The sequence below is a fragment of the Thalassophryne amazonica genome, chromosome 1, assembly GCF_902500255.1.
Source record: "Thalassophryne amazonica chromosome 1, fThaAma1.1, whole genome shotgun sequence".
In the NCBI taxonomy this organism is placed as follows: Eukaryota; Metazoa; Chordata; class Actinopteri; order Batrachoidiformes; family Batrachoididae; genus Thalassophryne; species Thalassophryne amazonica.
This window is the reverse complement of record NC_047103.1, coordinates 135,897,273-135,913,474: the sequence shown is the minus strand read 5'-3', so window position 1 is coordinate 135,913,474 and position 16,202 is coordinate 135,897,273.

Genomic DNA, 16,202 nt, shown 5'->3' with positions numbered 1-16,202 from the left:
GATCAGATGATTGGTGACAGACAAACAAGGTAGCAGCTGAGGAGGGGACTTACTTAAATGTGTTTTATATATATATATATATATATATATATATATATATATATATATATATATATATATATATCATAATCAGCATCAGGATCAAAGCTGAGTTATCAGCATTAAACATCAGGATCAAAGTTGAATGACAGAGATGTAAGGTCAATGTTAAAATTCAGTGATCCTGATCAGTGGTGAGTGCTCAGGATCAAAGGTGCGGATCAAAGATTAGCAATCAAAGATGAAAGATCAAGAACACTGATCACAATCAGGATCACAAGACAGCAATCAGAAATGAAGGACAATGATCATGGTCAAAAATCAGCTATCAAGATCTAAGAATGTGTGAATATAGATCAAAGGAATGACCCTCTTGCAACGAAACAGAAAGTGATAAAATGAAAATTTCAACAGAAACGTAAACAGAGGACTGATGGGTCTTGGAGTAGCTATGCAGATCTGAGTGCCCATCTAATTTTCTTTTCATTGTCAACAACTTTCCTTGAGTGCTTTTAATATTTCATGTACTATATTTGGGCAGTAGAGTGGCTTAGTAGCACTGTTGCCTCAATGACAAAGCCAGGTTTGGGTCTAACTTGGTCTTTTCTGTGGAGATTTTGTATGGTCTACCCTTGTTTACATGGGTCCCCTCCAAGTGCTCCAGCTTCCAAAGACATGGATGTTCGGTGAATTTGGGAATCTAAATTGACCGTAGATGTTGAGTGAGAGTGTGAATGCTTTTAAATATACATGTTGGCAGGGAATTGAACCAGAATTTTTTTTCTCAACTACTTTGTTCTGAACAGAAATGGCATTTTAACATTGCCCATTTATATTTATTAAAACACTGGAGGTCATCTGCCCATCTTTGCTCCTCAGGAAATCAGCCCTTTTGCACATACTAGTACCAAATCAAGGTTACAATCACCTGTTGATATCGCATGTTTAAAAACTGTCCCCATACCAACTTTTGTTGGAATGTGTTGCAGGCCTGAAATGTAGGAATAATGTGTATTAACAAATGAAATGAAGCTGACCACACAAAACATAAAATATCTTGGGTTCATATCATCCACAATGAAAACAAAAAAGTACATTTAAGAATCACTGAGGTGCATGATTTATTTAGATACTGATTTGGGGTTGTATAATGTGGGTGGGACATGTACTTCTGCTCGCTCAATGGCGTTTTCCTTGTCGTTTATATAGGAATGGAAAGTAAAAGCAAGTAATTTGGATATCTCAGGCAGACATCAACCTTTTTTCTTGTGCAAAGGTGAGCAGAAATCAGAAACGCCCTTCCACTGTCATTGATTGTATTTTGAGGAATTGATTTTTAAAAGTTCCTTTTCATGTAATTATTCCGGGATTCCATTTACCGTACCAATTACCATCTTGGTTGTACAAGGAAGCGTTTATTGTCTAACCTCACTTCTGTCCACAGGTTTAAGCAGCAACAGTGTAAATGGTCATCGGTGAAGGAACAGGGAACATAATATTGTGTCTTTCTTCCTTTCTTTTTCAGTTGCTTGTCCTCTTAATGCAAGATCCCTGTTGTGCAAAGCAATGCTGCCTTAACTCACCTGTTTCTTTCATTTGGAGCTTAACAGCCTTTTAGCTGCCCAGTATTCCTGTCTTGTCCCTGCTGGGTGTGGTTTTCCGATCTGTTCTGTTTGAGACGTTACAGCCTCACCCATTCTGTCCATTTTAGGTCAAATGTTCACCTGCTGCCATTGTGAGCCTCTATGTATTAGTGAAGATTCCACTGATTCCACATCTTTTTGATCACGTCTCCTGGTCACAAAATGCAGAATGTGGAGTAATGCCGTGTCCGATTGCACATCGGAAAGTGTTAATTCCCAGTCAGTATTTCCAGAGTTCAATCTAAATTTGTTCCAGTGGTTCTGCTTGGGAAAATGATGTCAAGCTCCTTCCTGGGATACTTTTGTTCTTCATTTTGGAGGGGGTATTGTCACAAGTTAGCCACCCACTGCTGGACTAAGAGTCACACCAAGATCCACAACTAAAGTCAGGACCCGTCAGATGTATTTACTGTATAAACCCACAGTCAAACACTACATAGAAGTAAAAATGGTTGAAAAGGTCATTCTGTTTACCACATCCTGTGTGCACCACCACTCTGCTGGAAACCTCGGTCTTCACAGATCAGCCCAAGATTCCAACTTGGAATTCTGACTTGAATGGCCATTCTATTGCACTTTTTTCCAAGTTTGGAGTTTGTTGAGTTACAACTGAACTCCAACTAATGTATTAACACGGTGGTGCAACATGGTGGCCTCCATGTGGAGGTGTGCTCCCATGTATGTATGAAGGGCTCATTCCAAGCTCATGAAAACAAATAGATTAATTGTTAAATGGGTTCGTGTGTCATACATCATACGGACAAGGTGAGGAACCTTGGGGTAGTTTGTGATCCTACGTTGTCTTTTGACCTCCACATTAGAGATATTACAAGGACTGCTTTCTTCCATCTGCGAAATATAGTGAAGATTCATCCCATCCTGTCTATGGCTGATGCTGAGACCCTGATTCATGCATTTGTCACTTCTAGATTGGATTATTGCAATGTTTTATTTTCTGGGTTGACACAGTCCAGAATCAAGGGTCTTTAATTGGTTCAAAATGCTGCTGCCAGACTTTGACATGAAGCAGAAAGTTTCACCACATTACTCCCATTTTGGCATCTCTTCACTGGCTTCCCGTCTCTCCGAGATCAGATTTTAAGGTCCTGCTACTGGCCTATAAATTGTTCACAGACTGGCACCATCCTATTTGGCTGATCTACTTAAACCCTACGTTCCGGCCAGGGCTTTGTGTTCACAGGATGCAGGCTTACTTTGTGTGACTAAGGAATGCTCTCCCTGCGTTAGTGAGGCTGTCTGACTCTGTTGAGACTTTTAAGTCGCGATTGAAGACGCATTTGTTTTACTTTTTGTTTTTGTTTTACTTTTACATAACTTTTTTTATTATGCTTTTAATCTTTGAATTATGCTCTTTGATCTTTTGGTTTAATTTGATGTTTTCTGTGAAGTGCCTTGAGGTGACGCTGTTGTGACTTGGCGCTCTATAAGTTCAATAAATTGAACTGAATTGAATTATACACATAAACAGACGGCTATGAATGCTATGTTACATTTCTGCTTATAACTGCCTCTAAATTCTACAGACTGTAGCTTTAAGGTGCTGTAGGCCAAAATGCAACAGAATGAATTTTATGGACAAACAAATCAAGAATGCCCATTTGGTAAGCCATTGCTGAAGATACAGATGGACAGAAGACTGTTGGACACAGTGGATGAGACTTATTCTGCATGGGAAGTAAGTGAAATCAATGCTGCTCAACATTATAGCTTGATTACAAGTTTTCAGTGTCATTTTCCTAAAAACCTGGAAACAATTTCTGCCTGTCGTCACACATTTGACCCATGAAAATCTTCTTCTAGCTTTCGTTATCGTGTTGAACTTTGACTTGACTTGACATTGAATATTGGAGAAAAACAGAGTGAGTGAGTGGTGAAAGCAAACTAAAGTAAGGCCTCTGGTCAAAACTTCAACTTTGGCTGCCCTACTTTCAGGCAATGGGCTCTTTTTTGCCTCCTGGTGTTCCAAATAGTTCATTACTTTTGCAGATGGTATATCTCTGCAGTTCCATTAATGCCCTGCAGAATGCAGGCTAAGTAAAGGAATGGTAGTTGTAAAGAATGGTTATTGTGTGATTAGTGGCCACCAGGTGGGGCTGAAGGTCTGGTAGTTAACATGCTTGTGTAACAACAAAACACAGCATGCTTTATATAACAGCATGCACAAAGTTATCAAAAAAAAAAAAAGTTAATGTCAAATTTTAGCTTTGCTTTTCCAGGTCTAGTTATTGCTCAGTGGCTATGTGTTTTTTCTGGATCACCTGATTTGGGACCTTTAGATCTAAAAAGATGACAGCTCTTGGGGTTGGTTTATATAACATGCATAGGTTTGGCAAGAATCTGGTATGTACAGCGAATGCTATAGTTATATTTTGTTTCAAAAGCACTTCAATTAATTTTGACCTTTGACTTTCTAACCAACAAGTCAACAGGCATTTTGGGGGCAGGCTGTAGCAGGCGTGGCAATAATCAAGCATGTGGAACTGATGTTCTCATGCTCACAAGATGTATATGGTGCTATGTGGTCAACCACAAATTCCAGGTTTATCAAGAATGAAGTATGTGGTTGTTATGGTGCTAGAATTGCAAACTGGATAACGACGCCCAGGAATAATGGCAAAAAAAAAAAAAAAAAATCAGAGGCATAGATAAATTATTCTATAGTATATTTTATAAATGTAGAGCAAACAAACAACAAAAAAACAACAACAACAGTAACAAAAATTACTTTAAAGGTGTCTCAGGTAGTGCAAAAAAAAAAAAAAGACTTACTGATGTGTTCCTAAGCCTTTAAATAAGAGATTCATAATATGACATTGCTAAAAGGTTCAAAATTTGCGCTGTTTGAAAAACAAAAACAAAAAAAACAAAATTAATTCCCCTGAAGGAAAAAATTTCAAGTGAACAGACGGCCATGAACTACATTTGATAGTGACCTGTTGTGAAAGTGTAGGTACACGGACCCACAACAGGGGGCGCAATGAACGGACAATGGAGAAAAGTAAGAACAAGTTTTACTGTTGTGAAAATAGCACAACTGATACAACAATTAGCAATTGTAAGCCGAAATCTGCTGGTGTCTTGTGGGCAGGCCCGAAGGTAGGAGACGTCCGTCCTAGTTGAACCGGAACCACCCAGATCTCCTCTGCCACCGAAACCCAGAAGTACTGGAACCGCCAAGTCCCGAATTCCCAGGTGGCCACTGCCTCCGCTCGTCGGATCCGGTACTGCTGGCGGGAAAGAACACAAACACACAGGTTGGGATGCGACCGCACCCAGTAGATGAGAGGGGCAAAGCCGCCTCCACCTCTTGTCACACTGAAGCAGGAAAGGTGAGTACTTATCCGAACACTTGGCCTTCCGCTGTCCTGAAAAGTTTATAAAGTATCGTCACAAAGATACAGTATCTGTTGCAGAGGTGATTACCTTAAACTCAAGGTGATATCTCGGCACTGAGGTGGAGACGCTGTCCTGCTGATATACCTCCGTACTGAGTGAAGTCAGCTGTGTCCAGTAATGGGTGACAGCTGTCATCCTGGCTGCTCTCATCAGGCGGCGGCGCCCTCTGGTGCCTGGAGCCCGCACTCCAGGCAGGGCGCCCTCTGGTGGTGATGGGCCAGCAGTACCTCCTCTTCAGCGGCCCACACACAACAGGACCCCCCCCTCAACGGGCGCCTCCTGGCGCACGACCGGGCTTCTCCGGATGGCGACGGTAAAAGTCGGCCAGGAGGGCCGGGTCCAGGATGAAGCTCCTCTTCACCCAGGAGCGTTCTTCGGGGCCGTACCCCTCCCAGTCCACCAGGTACTGAAGACCCCGGCCCATTCGACGGACATCGAGGAGCCGACGCACGGTCCAAGCCGGTTCCCCGTCGATGATCCGGGCAGGAGGTGGTGCCGGACCCGGGGTGCAGAGGGGTGAGGTGTGATGGGGTTTTATCCGGGAGACGTGAAACACTGGGTGAATCCGCAGTGAGGCCGGAAGCTGAAGCCTCACTGCGGCGGGATTGATGACTTTGAGGACTTTGAAGGGACCAATGTATCATTCTTGGAGCTTGGGGGAGTCCACTTGAAGGGGAATGTCCTTGGTGGACAACCACACTGCCTGCCCAGGACGGTACGTGGGAGCCGGGGCCCGCCGCCGGTCTGCATGTGTCTTCGCCCTCGTCCGGGCCTTCAACAAGGCAGAGCGGGCGGCACGCCACACCCGACGGCACCTCCGTAGGTGGGCCTGGACCGAGGGCACACCGACCTCTCCCTCGACCACCGGAAACAAGGGGGGCTGATACCCCAAGCACACCTCAAACGGGGAGAGGCCGGTGGCAGATGACACTTGGCTGTTGTGAGCGTACTCGATCCAGGCCAGGTGGGTACTCCAGGCCGTCGGGTGCGCGGCTGTCACACAGCGTAGTGTCTGCTCCAATTCCTGATTCGCCCGCTCTGCTTGCCCGTTGGTCTGGGGGTGATACCCAGACGAGAGGCTGACCGTGGCCCCCAGTTCCCGGCAAAAACTCCTCCAGACGTGTGAGGTGAACTGGGGACCGCGATCGGAGACGATGTCTGATGGGATGCCATGCAGACGGACGACGTGGTGGACCAGGAGGTCCGCTGTCTCCTGGGCCGTTGGAAGCTTCGGGAGGGCCACGAAGTGGGCCACCTTGGAGAAACGGTCCACTATCGTGAAGACGACAGTGTTTCCCTGGGACGGCGGGAGACCCGTGACGAAGTCCAGGCCGATATGGGACCAGGGGCGATGAGGCACGGGCAGTGGCTGTAGCTGCCCTGAGGTCTTCTTGTGGTCAGCCTTGCCCCTGGCGCAGGTGGTACAGGCCTGGATGTAGTCCCGGACGTCGGCCTCCAGGGATGCCCACCAGAAGCGTTGCCGGACGACTGTCACGGTCCTTCGCACCCCTGGGTGACAGGAGAGCTTAGAACCGTGACAGAAGTCCAGGACTGCAGCCCTAGCCTCTGGTGGGACGTATAGTTTGTCCTTTGGTCCGTTTCCGGGGTCCGGGACACGGGTCAGGGCCTCCCGGACGGTCTTCTCCACGTCCCAGGTGAGGGCGGCCACGATAGCGGACTCCGGGATGATGGGATCCGGGGGATCCGACGGTTCCGTTTTGACTTCATCCTCGTGCACCCGGGACAATGCGTCCGATCTTTGATTCTTGGTCCCGGGGCGGTAGGTAATCCGGAAGTCAAAACGGCCAAAGAACAGTGACCAGCGGGCTTGCCTGGGGTTCAGACGCTTAGCGGTCCTGATGTACTCCAGGTTCCGGTGGTCAGTGAAAACCGTGAATGGCACGGCTGTTCCCTCCAACAGATGTCTCCACTCTTCGAGGGCCTCTTTCACAGCAAGGAGTTCCCGATTGCCGACGTCATAATTCCGTTCAGCGGGGGTCAACCTGCGAGAGAAATAGGCACACGGGTGAAGGACCTTATCGGTCTTCCCGCTCTGGGAGAGCACCGCTCCTATCCCTGAGTCCGAGGCATCCACTTCAACCACTAACTGGCGGCTAGGATCGGGCTGCACCAGAACTGGTGCAGACGAGAAGCGCCGTTTCAACTCCTTGAACGCGGCCTCGCACCGGTCCGACCAGGTGAAGGGAACTTTTGGAGAGGTCAGGGCTGTCAGGGGGCTAACTACCTGACTGTAGCCCTTAATGAACCTCCTATAGAAATTAGCAAAGCCGAGGAACTGTTGCAGCTTCCTACGGCTTGTGGGTTGGGGCCAATCTCTCACCGCCGCAACCTTGGCCGGATCCGGGGCGACGGAGTTAGAGGAGATGATAAACCCCAGGAAGGACAAAGAAGTGCGGTGGAACTCACACTTCTCGCCCTTCACAAACAGACGGTTCTCCAACAACCGCTGCAGGACCTGACGGACATGCCGGACATGAGTCTCAGGATCCGGGGAAAAGATGAGTATATCGTCTAGATATACGAAGACGAACCGGTGCAGGAAGTCCCGCAAGACATCGTTTACCAACGCTTGGAAGGTCGCGGGAGCATTAGTGAGACCGAACGGCATGACCAGGTACTCAAAATGACCTAAGGGGGTGTTAAATGCCGTCTTCCATTCGTCTCCCTTCCGAATCCGAACCAAATGATACGCATTCCTAAGATCCAGCTTGGTGAAAATCTTGGCTCCATGCAAGGTGGTGAACACTGAATCCAACAAGGGCAACGGGTATCGGTTGCGGACCGTGATCTCGTTCAACCCCCTGTAATCAATGCATGGACGAAGTCCGCCATCTTTTTTACCCACAAAAAAGAAACCTGCGCCCATCGGTGAGGTGGAATTCCGGATCAACCCGGCGGCTAATGAGTCCCGGATGTAGGTCTCCATTGATTCGCGTTCCGGCCGTGAGAGGTTGTACAGCCTACTGGACGGGAACTCACTGCCTAGAACCAAATCAATGGCACAATCGTACGGGCGGTGGGGAGGAAGCGTGAGAGCCAGATCCTTGCTGAACACGTCAGCGAGGTCATGGTACTCCGCTGGCACCGCCTTCAGATTGGGCGGGACTCGGACCTCCTCCTTAGCTTGGGAGCCGGGAGGAACCGAGGAACCGAGACACTCCCGATGGCAGGTTTCGCTCCACTGCACCACTACCCCGGACGGCCAATCAATCCGGGGATTGTGCTTAAGCATCCATGGAAACCCTAAAACCACACGGGAGGTGGCCTGAGTCACGAAGAACTCGATCACCTCCCGGTGGTTACCTGACACCACCAGAGTTACTGGAGGTGTCTTATGCGTGATTGGTGGGAGTAGGGAGCCATCTAGTGCTCGAACCTGCACAGGCGAGGTAAGAGCCACCAGAGGGAGCCCTATCTCCCTGGCCCATCTGCTGTCAAGCAGATTCCCCTCAGAGCCCGTGTCCACCAGTGCTGGGGCCTTCAGGGTCGAATCCTCATACAGGATTGTGACTGGGAGTCGTGTAGCAATGTGGGTGTGTCCCACGTGAATGTTTTGGCCCACCCCTGGCCCAGTCTCTAAGGGCGGGCGTTGGAGTTTAACCGCTCGGGGCAGTCGTTTGCCATATGCTCACTCGAGCCACAAACATAACAAGCTCCGTGGGCCCGCCTCCTTTGTGCTCCAGGTGCCCTAAATGTTGCCCTGCTCGTGTCCATAGCTTCGTCAGCAGGGGGAGCCGTAAGCGCACGGAGCGCAGGAACAGAGGAGCGTGGGGAGGGCGGAGCTCGATCGGACCCGGAAGGGAGAGGGACGACGCGTGCCTGGCCACGCCCTTCGCCTCGTTCCCGACGGCGTTCTTCTAACCGGTTGTCGAGTCGTATGACTAGATCAATGAGCCCATCTAAATCTCGCGGTTCGTCCTTAGCCACCAGGTGCTCTTTTAGGACCAGAGACAGTCCGTTTACAAAGGCAGCGCGGAGGGCAGTGCTATTCCAGCCGGATCTCGCCGCCGCAATGCGGAAGGCGACTGCATAGGCAGCTGCGCTCCGACGTCCCTGTCGCATGGACAGTAGTGCGGTTGAAGCGGACTCTCCTCTGTTGGGATGATCGAACACCGTTCTGAGCTCCCGTACAAACCCATCGTATGTATGAAGGAGCCGAGAGTTCTGCTCCCAGAGCGCTGTAGCCCAAGCGCGTGCCTCCCCGCGAAGCAGGTTTATCACATAAGCTACTTTGCTAGCATCAGTCGCGTACATCACGGGACGCTGAGCGAAGACGAGCGAACACTGCATAAGAAAGTCCGCGCACGTCTCCACACAGCCTCCGTACGGTTCTGGAGGGCTTATGTATGCTTCTGGGGACGGAGGGAGGGACCGTTGAACGACCAGTGGAACGTTACTTTCACGCGCAGGGTCCTCGGGAGGGAGAGCCGCAGCGGCGCCCGAAGGGCGTGCCTCCACTTGTGCGGCGAGAGCCTCCACCCTGCGGTTTAGGAGAATGTGTTGCTCGGTCATTAAATCGATCCGAGAGGTGAAAGCGGTGAGGATCCGCTGCAACTCACCGATTACCCCTCCCGAAGCCTCCGCCACGTCTTGGTCTTCCAGTGGCCGTTCAACAGCCGGTTGACGCCCCTCGGGATCCATGACGCTGGCCGAGATATCCTGTTGTGAAAGTGTAGGTACACGGACCCACAACAGGGGGCGCAATGAACGGACAATGGAGAAAAGTAAGAACAAGTTTTACTGTTGTGAAAATAGCACAACTGATACAACAATTAGCAATTTGTAAGCCGAAATCTGCTGGTGTCTTGTGGGCAGGCCCGAAGGTAGGAGACGTCCGTCCTAGTTGAACCGGAACCACCCAGATCTCCTCTGCCACCGAAACCCAGAAGTACTGGAACCGCCAAGTCCCGAATTCCCAGGTGGCCACTGCCTCCGCTCGTCGGATCCGGTACTGCTGGCGGGAAAGAACACAAACACACAGGTTGGGATGCGACCGCACCCAGTAGATGAGAGGGGCAAAGCCGCCTCCACCTCTTGTCACACTGAAGCAGGAAAGGTGAGTACTTATCCGAACACTTGGCCTTCCGCTGTCCTGAAAAGTTTATAAAGTATCGTCACAAAGATACAGTATCTGTTGCAGAGGTGATTACCTTAAACTCAAGGTGATATCTCGGCACTGAGGTGGAGACGCTGTCCTGCTGATATACCTCCGTACTGAGTGAAGTCAGCTGTGTCCAGTAATGGGTGACAGCTGTCATCCTGGCTGCTCTCATCAGGCGGCGGCGCCCTCTGGTGCCTGGAGCCCGCACTCCAGGCAGGGCGCCCTCTGGTGGTGATGGGCCAGCAGTACCTCCTCTTCAGCGGCCCACACACAACAGTGACCACTGAAATGTGATAGATCACGTGAGCGATTCCCCTGACTTGCGTGAGCACACGGTGCCAGCCAGAGTAGAGAAAGGTAGCGTGATGTCAGATGGCTGCTTGCTTGAATAAAATCAACCAAGATAATGGAAAATGTGCCGAAACAGTGTTTCTTGTATATTTTGTAAAAGTTAGCAAGAATTAAAGACTTCTAAACCTAAAAATGCTGTTTCTGAAACCACATAACATAGCAAAATCAACCAACCAGCAAACAAAGTCAACCAACCAGCAAGGAAAATCAGCCAAGGAGCAAGCAAAATCAGATATCCAACAAGCACGATCAGCCAATCAACCAAGCAAAATCAACCCACAAGCAACCAGAATACATCATCAGTGTCAGGGATTTGGCCGGGTCAGGGCACTGAGCCCTTGTTTTTCCCCTTTCTGTGGTTTTCCGTCTGCTTCAGCGTTGATTTATCAGTAATTTTCATCATGAGTTATTCTGTTATGTTTTTCTTGTCACTTTGTTCTTTTTGTCATGATTCACTAGTTATTTCATTTTCATCATAGTTGTCCTCAGTTTCATCATAGTCATTAACAGTTATTCTCTGTTCTGTTTTGATTTGTCACTTTGTTTTCTTTGTCACTTTTTACTTTGGCCTTTTGTTCTGTTCTAGTAGTTTTCAGTCATTGTTTAAGTTATCACTTGTTCCTCTTGATTATAATATTTGTTGAACTGTTATGTCAGGATTGTTTTGGTTATCATTTGGTCACTGTTTTTTCTTATGGTTTGTCTTACTGCCTTGTTTTCTTAAGTCAGTTTGTGTTAATGTCGTTTTAGTATTTTGCTGCATGTCTCCTGTTCAAGTCCATGTTGCCAATTCATGTTTAGTTTAGTTCTCATGTTCATGTTCGGTTCCTGTTCACAGTAATATTGTTTTCAGTTGTAGCTTTGTGCTTATTTCTGTTTTGCCTTGCCGTATTTTTTTGAATTCTGCTCTGTTTTTGACTACGCCTTTTGCCTCATCCCTGATGTCGGTATTTGCTTGTGCCTCCGAACCCTGCCTGAACATGACTGCGTTTTTGCCTGACCCTGTTTGTACCTCCGCTCCGCTGATTGATTACCCGTGTACCGAACCTCACCCAGAAATAAAGATGACTACTTCTTTTACATGTAAACCTGATTTGGGAGTCTGCATTGCGGGTCCAGCTGCTTCGGGTGCCCGGCACCCGCCCACCCTGATAATCAGCCAGCCAGCAAATTCTGAACCAGTAAGCAAATTCAACCAACCGGCAAGCAACAAGTAAAAACACCTCAGTACAATTACTATACAGACAACACTAAATGGTACTAAGCACTTTATTGGTGTACTTAATTTAATACTGGTAGTACTTAAGTTGCATGGTGGCTAGTTAGCTATCACTCACTTCAATTCCAATTCAATTCAATCCAATTGACCACACCTCTTTCTCTCCCAGCTGCGATTATGGTAATATTTGCCATTTTGGCCTGGTTCCTGCATATTCCTGCTATGTGTGATGGGGGCTTTAGGAAGTGAAAAAAGCACTCCTGGTTGTTTCACTGATGAGTAGGTCAAAGGATAATGTGAGATCAAAAATGACCCTAAGCTTCCTCACTTTGTTATCATTTTAGTCTCAGAATTCAAAGTAAGAAATTGCTCGATATTCAGCTTTTCACTGAAGCAAGGAAATCCTCTAAAATCTTAATGTGTATGAGATTACGGGCAGCTACCGGCATGTACAACTGATGATCATTAACATAGCAGTGAAAAGTAATCACATAGCATCGCAGAGGCCAAAGGGGAGCTATATAAAGGGAGAAAAGCAGGGGACCGAAGACTGTGGCACCCCATATTTCCTGGGAACAAGGTTTGAGGTAAGTAAGTAAGTAAGGTTTATTTATATAGCACCTTTCAAGATAGAAATCACAAAGTGCTTCACATAAGAACAAAGAAATTAAAAGCAGCAGAAACATAGAACCATAAAACTAGGTAAAAGCCAACCTATACAAAAGGGTCTTTAGCTTCACTTTAAATGTTTCAACAGAGTCCACAGAGCGTAGGTCCAAAGGCAGTGCATTCCACATTTTAGGTGCCACCACCTCAAAAGCACAGTCTCCCCTGGTCTTCAGTCTTGTCCTAGGCACAACCAATAGGCCCAGGTCCGAAAACCTCAGAGACCTGCTTGTCACATATGTATGTAATAGCTCAGTGATATAAGATGGCATTTGACCATGCAGAGCTCTAAAAGTCAGTACTAGAATTTTAAATTGGAGTCTGAAATGGATGGGGAGCCAGTGCAAGGAGGAGAGGATTGGGGTTATATGTGACCTCTTTGATGACCTCGTCAGCAGCCTTGCAGCCGCATTCTGAACCGTTTGGAAGCGGTCCAAAGAGGACTTGCTAAGGCTAAATAACAGTGAGTTACAGTAATCCAGACGTGACGACACAAATGCATGAATGATCATCTCCAACTCCGCCCGAGACACAATGCTGTGCAGACGGGCAATATTACGCAAATGGAAAAAACAAGACTGTGCCAGGCGGGTAACATACGTGTCAAAATTGAGGGAGTGATCACACGTAACACCCAAGTTCCTCACTGCTGAGCGAACAAAAGGGGCCAGAGAACCAAGATTCCCAACCACAGTGGGAACAAACTCGTCAGGGGCACAAACAAGGACCTCAGTTTTTGCTATATTTAAAGACAAATAGTTGGCCGCCATCCAACCACCAATAACCTCAACACAGCTCTGAAGAGCAAATACCCTAGAGACCGTTTGAGGAGTGAATGAAATATACAGCTGGATGTCATCCGCATAACAGTGGTAGGAGACATCTTTAAAACTGCTCAAGACATGACCAAGTGGGAGCAAATATAGATCAAACAATATAGGTCCCAGAACAGAACCTTGAGGCACACCACAGGATAGCATGGCAGAGGAGCACATAAATTTACCAGTAGCAACAGCAAAAGTCCTGTGTGGAAGATAAGATAAAAACCAGTCCAGAGCAGACCCAGAAATACCCACCCAAGTCGTTAGTCTCTCAACTAAAACTCCATGATCCACCATGTCAAAAGCTGCAGAGAGATCTAAAAGGACAAGTACAGAATATTCACCTGCATCTCTGCGCATTAAAATATCGTTTGAAACTCTGAGAAGGGCAGTTTCTATAGAGTGCAAGTGATGGAACCCAGACTGGAATTTATCAAGAATATTAAGTTCAGCTAAAACCTCATTAAGCTGTTTGGCCACGACTTTCTCTAAAACTTTGGAAATAAAAGGCAACTTTGAAATTGGTCTAAAATTTTGAAGGAGTAAAGGATCAGCATTAGGCTTTTTTAAAAGAGGGTGAATAATTGCCTGTTTAAAATACTGAGGGACATAGCCGGAAAGCAATGATGTGTTTATTATCAATAAAACAACCGGGCCAATAGAATGGAAGACCTTTTTAAAGAAGGAGGTAGGGACGATATCAAGTGGGCAGGAGGAAGGTTTCAATCTGTCCACCAGACCAGTGAGCTCTTTCAGTGATATAGGTTTAAAACTATCCAGAACTGATGGCCGGGTAAGATAGGGGACAGAAGAAGAAAGAGAGGGATTAATATTTGCCCTGATATCACAAATTTTACTGATAAAAAAGGACAAAAAATCGTCACAGTCTTCATTTGACTGAATGATAGCAGCAGGAGATGCAGGTGTAACAATGTCTCTGATTGTGTCAAACAAAATTTTTGGATTCCGTCAGCTGTTAGAAATTAAAGTGGAAAAATAAGCAGCCCTCGCATCTTTCACCATATTATTAAAAGAGATTAAAAGCTCCATTAAATGAAGGAGGTGGACCTGGAGCTTTGTAGATTTCCACAACCGCTCCACTTTCCGACATGATCTCTTAACGCTGCGAATACTGTCATTCATCCAGGGGGAGGAGTTATTCAGAGGGGAGTGTCTGGTTTTAAAAGGAGCCACTCTGTCCAAAATTGAGAGACAATAATGATTGAAAGAATTAACTAAAATATCAACATCATCTAAACTAAACAACTCATCAAGGTTAAAAGCAGCAGAAAATACATCTGCAGTAAAATGATTAAAAATGCGAGAGCAGATCACAGGAGGAGCAGACGGACAATCCAGATTAAGAGACAAATTAAAGAGAATACAAACATGATCAGAAATAAAAAAAATCCTCAGAATAAATAGACTCAATATTAAGACCCAGAGTAAAAACAAGATCTAAAACATGACCTTTGCTGTGTGTGGTGCCAGACACGTGTTGGATCAAATTGAAAGATTCCATCAGACTGATGAATTTAGCAGCAGATTTATCAGAAGCATCATCAACATGGAAATTAAAATCATCAACAATTAAAAGTCTGGACAGCTTGAGAGTTGTAGATAAAAAGTCACTAAACTCCTTGAGAAAGGAAGTGCATTGACCAGGTGGACGATATATTAAAACACAATAAAAAGGATTAGTTCTCCCAACTTTTAAAATCAGTGATTCAAATGATGGAAATGATTCTGAGTTCACACATTGACACACAAAGCTGCTCCTACAGACTGCAGCAAGTCCTCCACCACGTCCACACATACGTGGCGAGCTGAAGAATCGGAACTTTTTGGGACAGAGTTCAATGAGGGGGGCGTGTTCCATCTCCCTCTGCCAGGTTTCAGTTAGAAACAAAAATTCCAGGTCCTTGGACCGAATATAATCATTCAAAATGAAAGTCTTATTAGTAACGGAACGCGCAATTAACAGCGCCATCCTGAGAGGAGCTGCAGCTGGATTCTCCACAGCGGACTGCCAGGGTACGGCAAACAGGACCCGCAGAGACGAACCACTTCGCCTGCGGGTTTCACACACCAGCGGGGGGGCCACCACAGCCGCGGGAAAATCAGGAAACACCTGACGGAGACAGCAGGGCCGCCCGTGATGATCCAGAGAGGGAGACGGGCCGCACGTCCACACGTCTGGAGAAAGCAAGTTGATCAAACAGGATCGACGACATTTTCCCACAACTCCGCGTTTCCAGAGCAGCCTCAGCCTCACCTGCGCACCAGCTCTTCTGCCCCTCCTTCATCTGCGTCCGCGGGAGCTCCTATAGAGCTGACTGGCGCTAGCATCGCCGGCTAACGGCACAAACGGAGGCCACCGAAAGAGCTCATCACCAAAAGAAGACGAGAATGAAGCCCCATAGTTCTCCATAGAAGCTCGGATATTGAGCAGAGCCTGATGGTCATACACCCAGCAAGCAGCAAGACCATCGTAGACCAGCAGGATGACAATCAACAACACACACACAACAGGTACACGGACAGCACCGACGGCGAGGCCAAACACAGGCGCCGTCTTGGAAAGTAGGACATTACTTTCCAAGGCTCTTACTGTGTTCTGTACAAGGTGACATTATTGTACAGAACACAGTGAGAGCAAATGGTTAGGTCTGATGTCAACCATGCAACCCCAAAGTAATTCTCAAGCCTGCCGAGTAATATACGATGATCCGCCATGTTGAACACAGTGCTAAGATCTCTCACTAACAGAACCGCGGTGGTGTCCGAAGGTATTGCAAGCAGAAGACCACTTACCACTTTAGTGAGAGCTGTAGCGGTGGAATAGTGCGTTCTAAATGCAGACTGCAGTGGCTGAAAGAGGTTATTCTCATTAATGTGGTCCACAAGCTTCTGTGAAACCACTT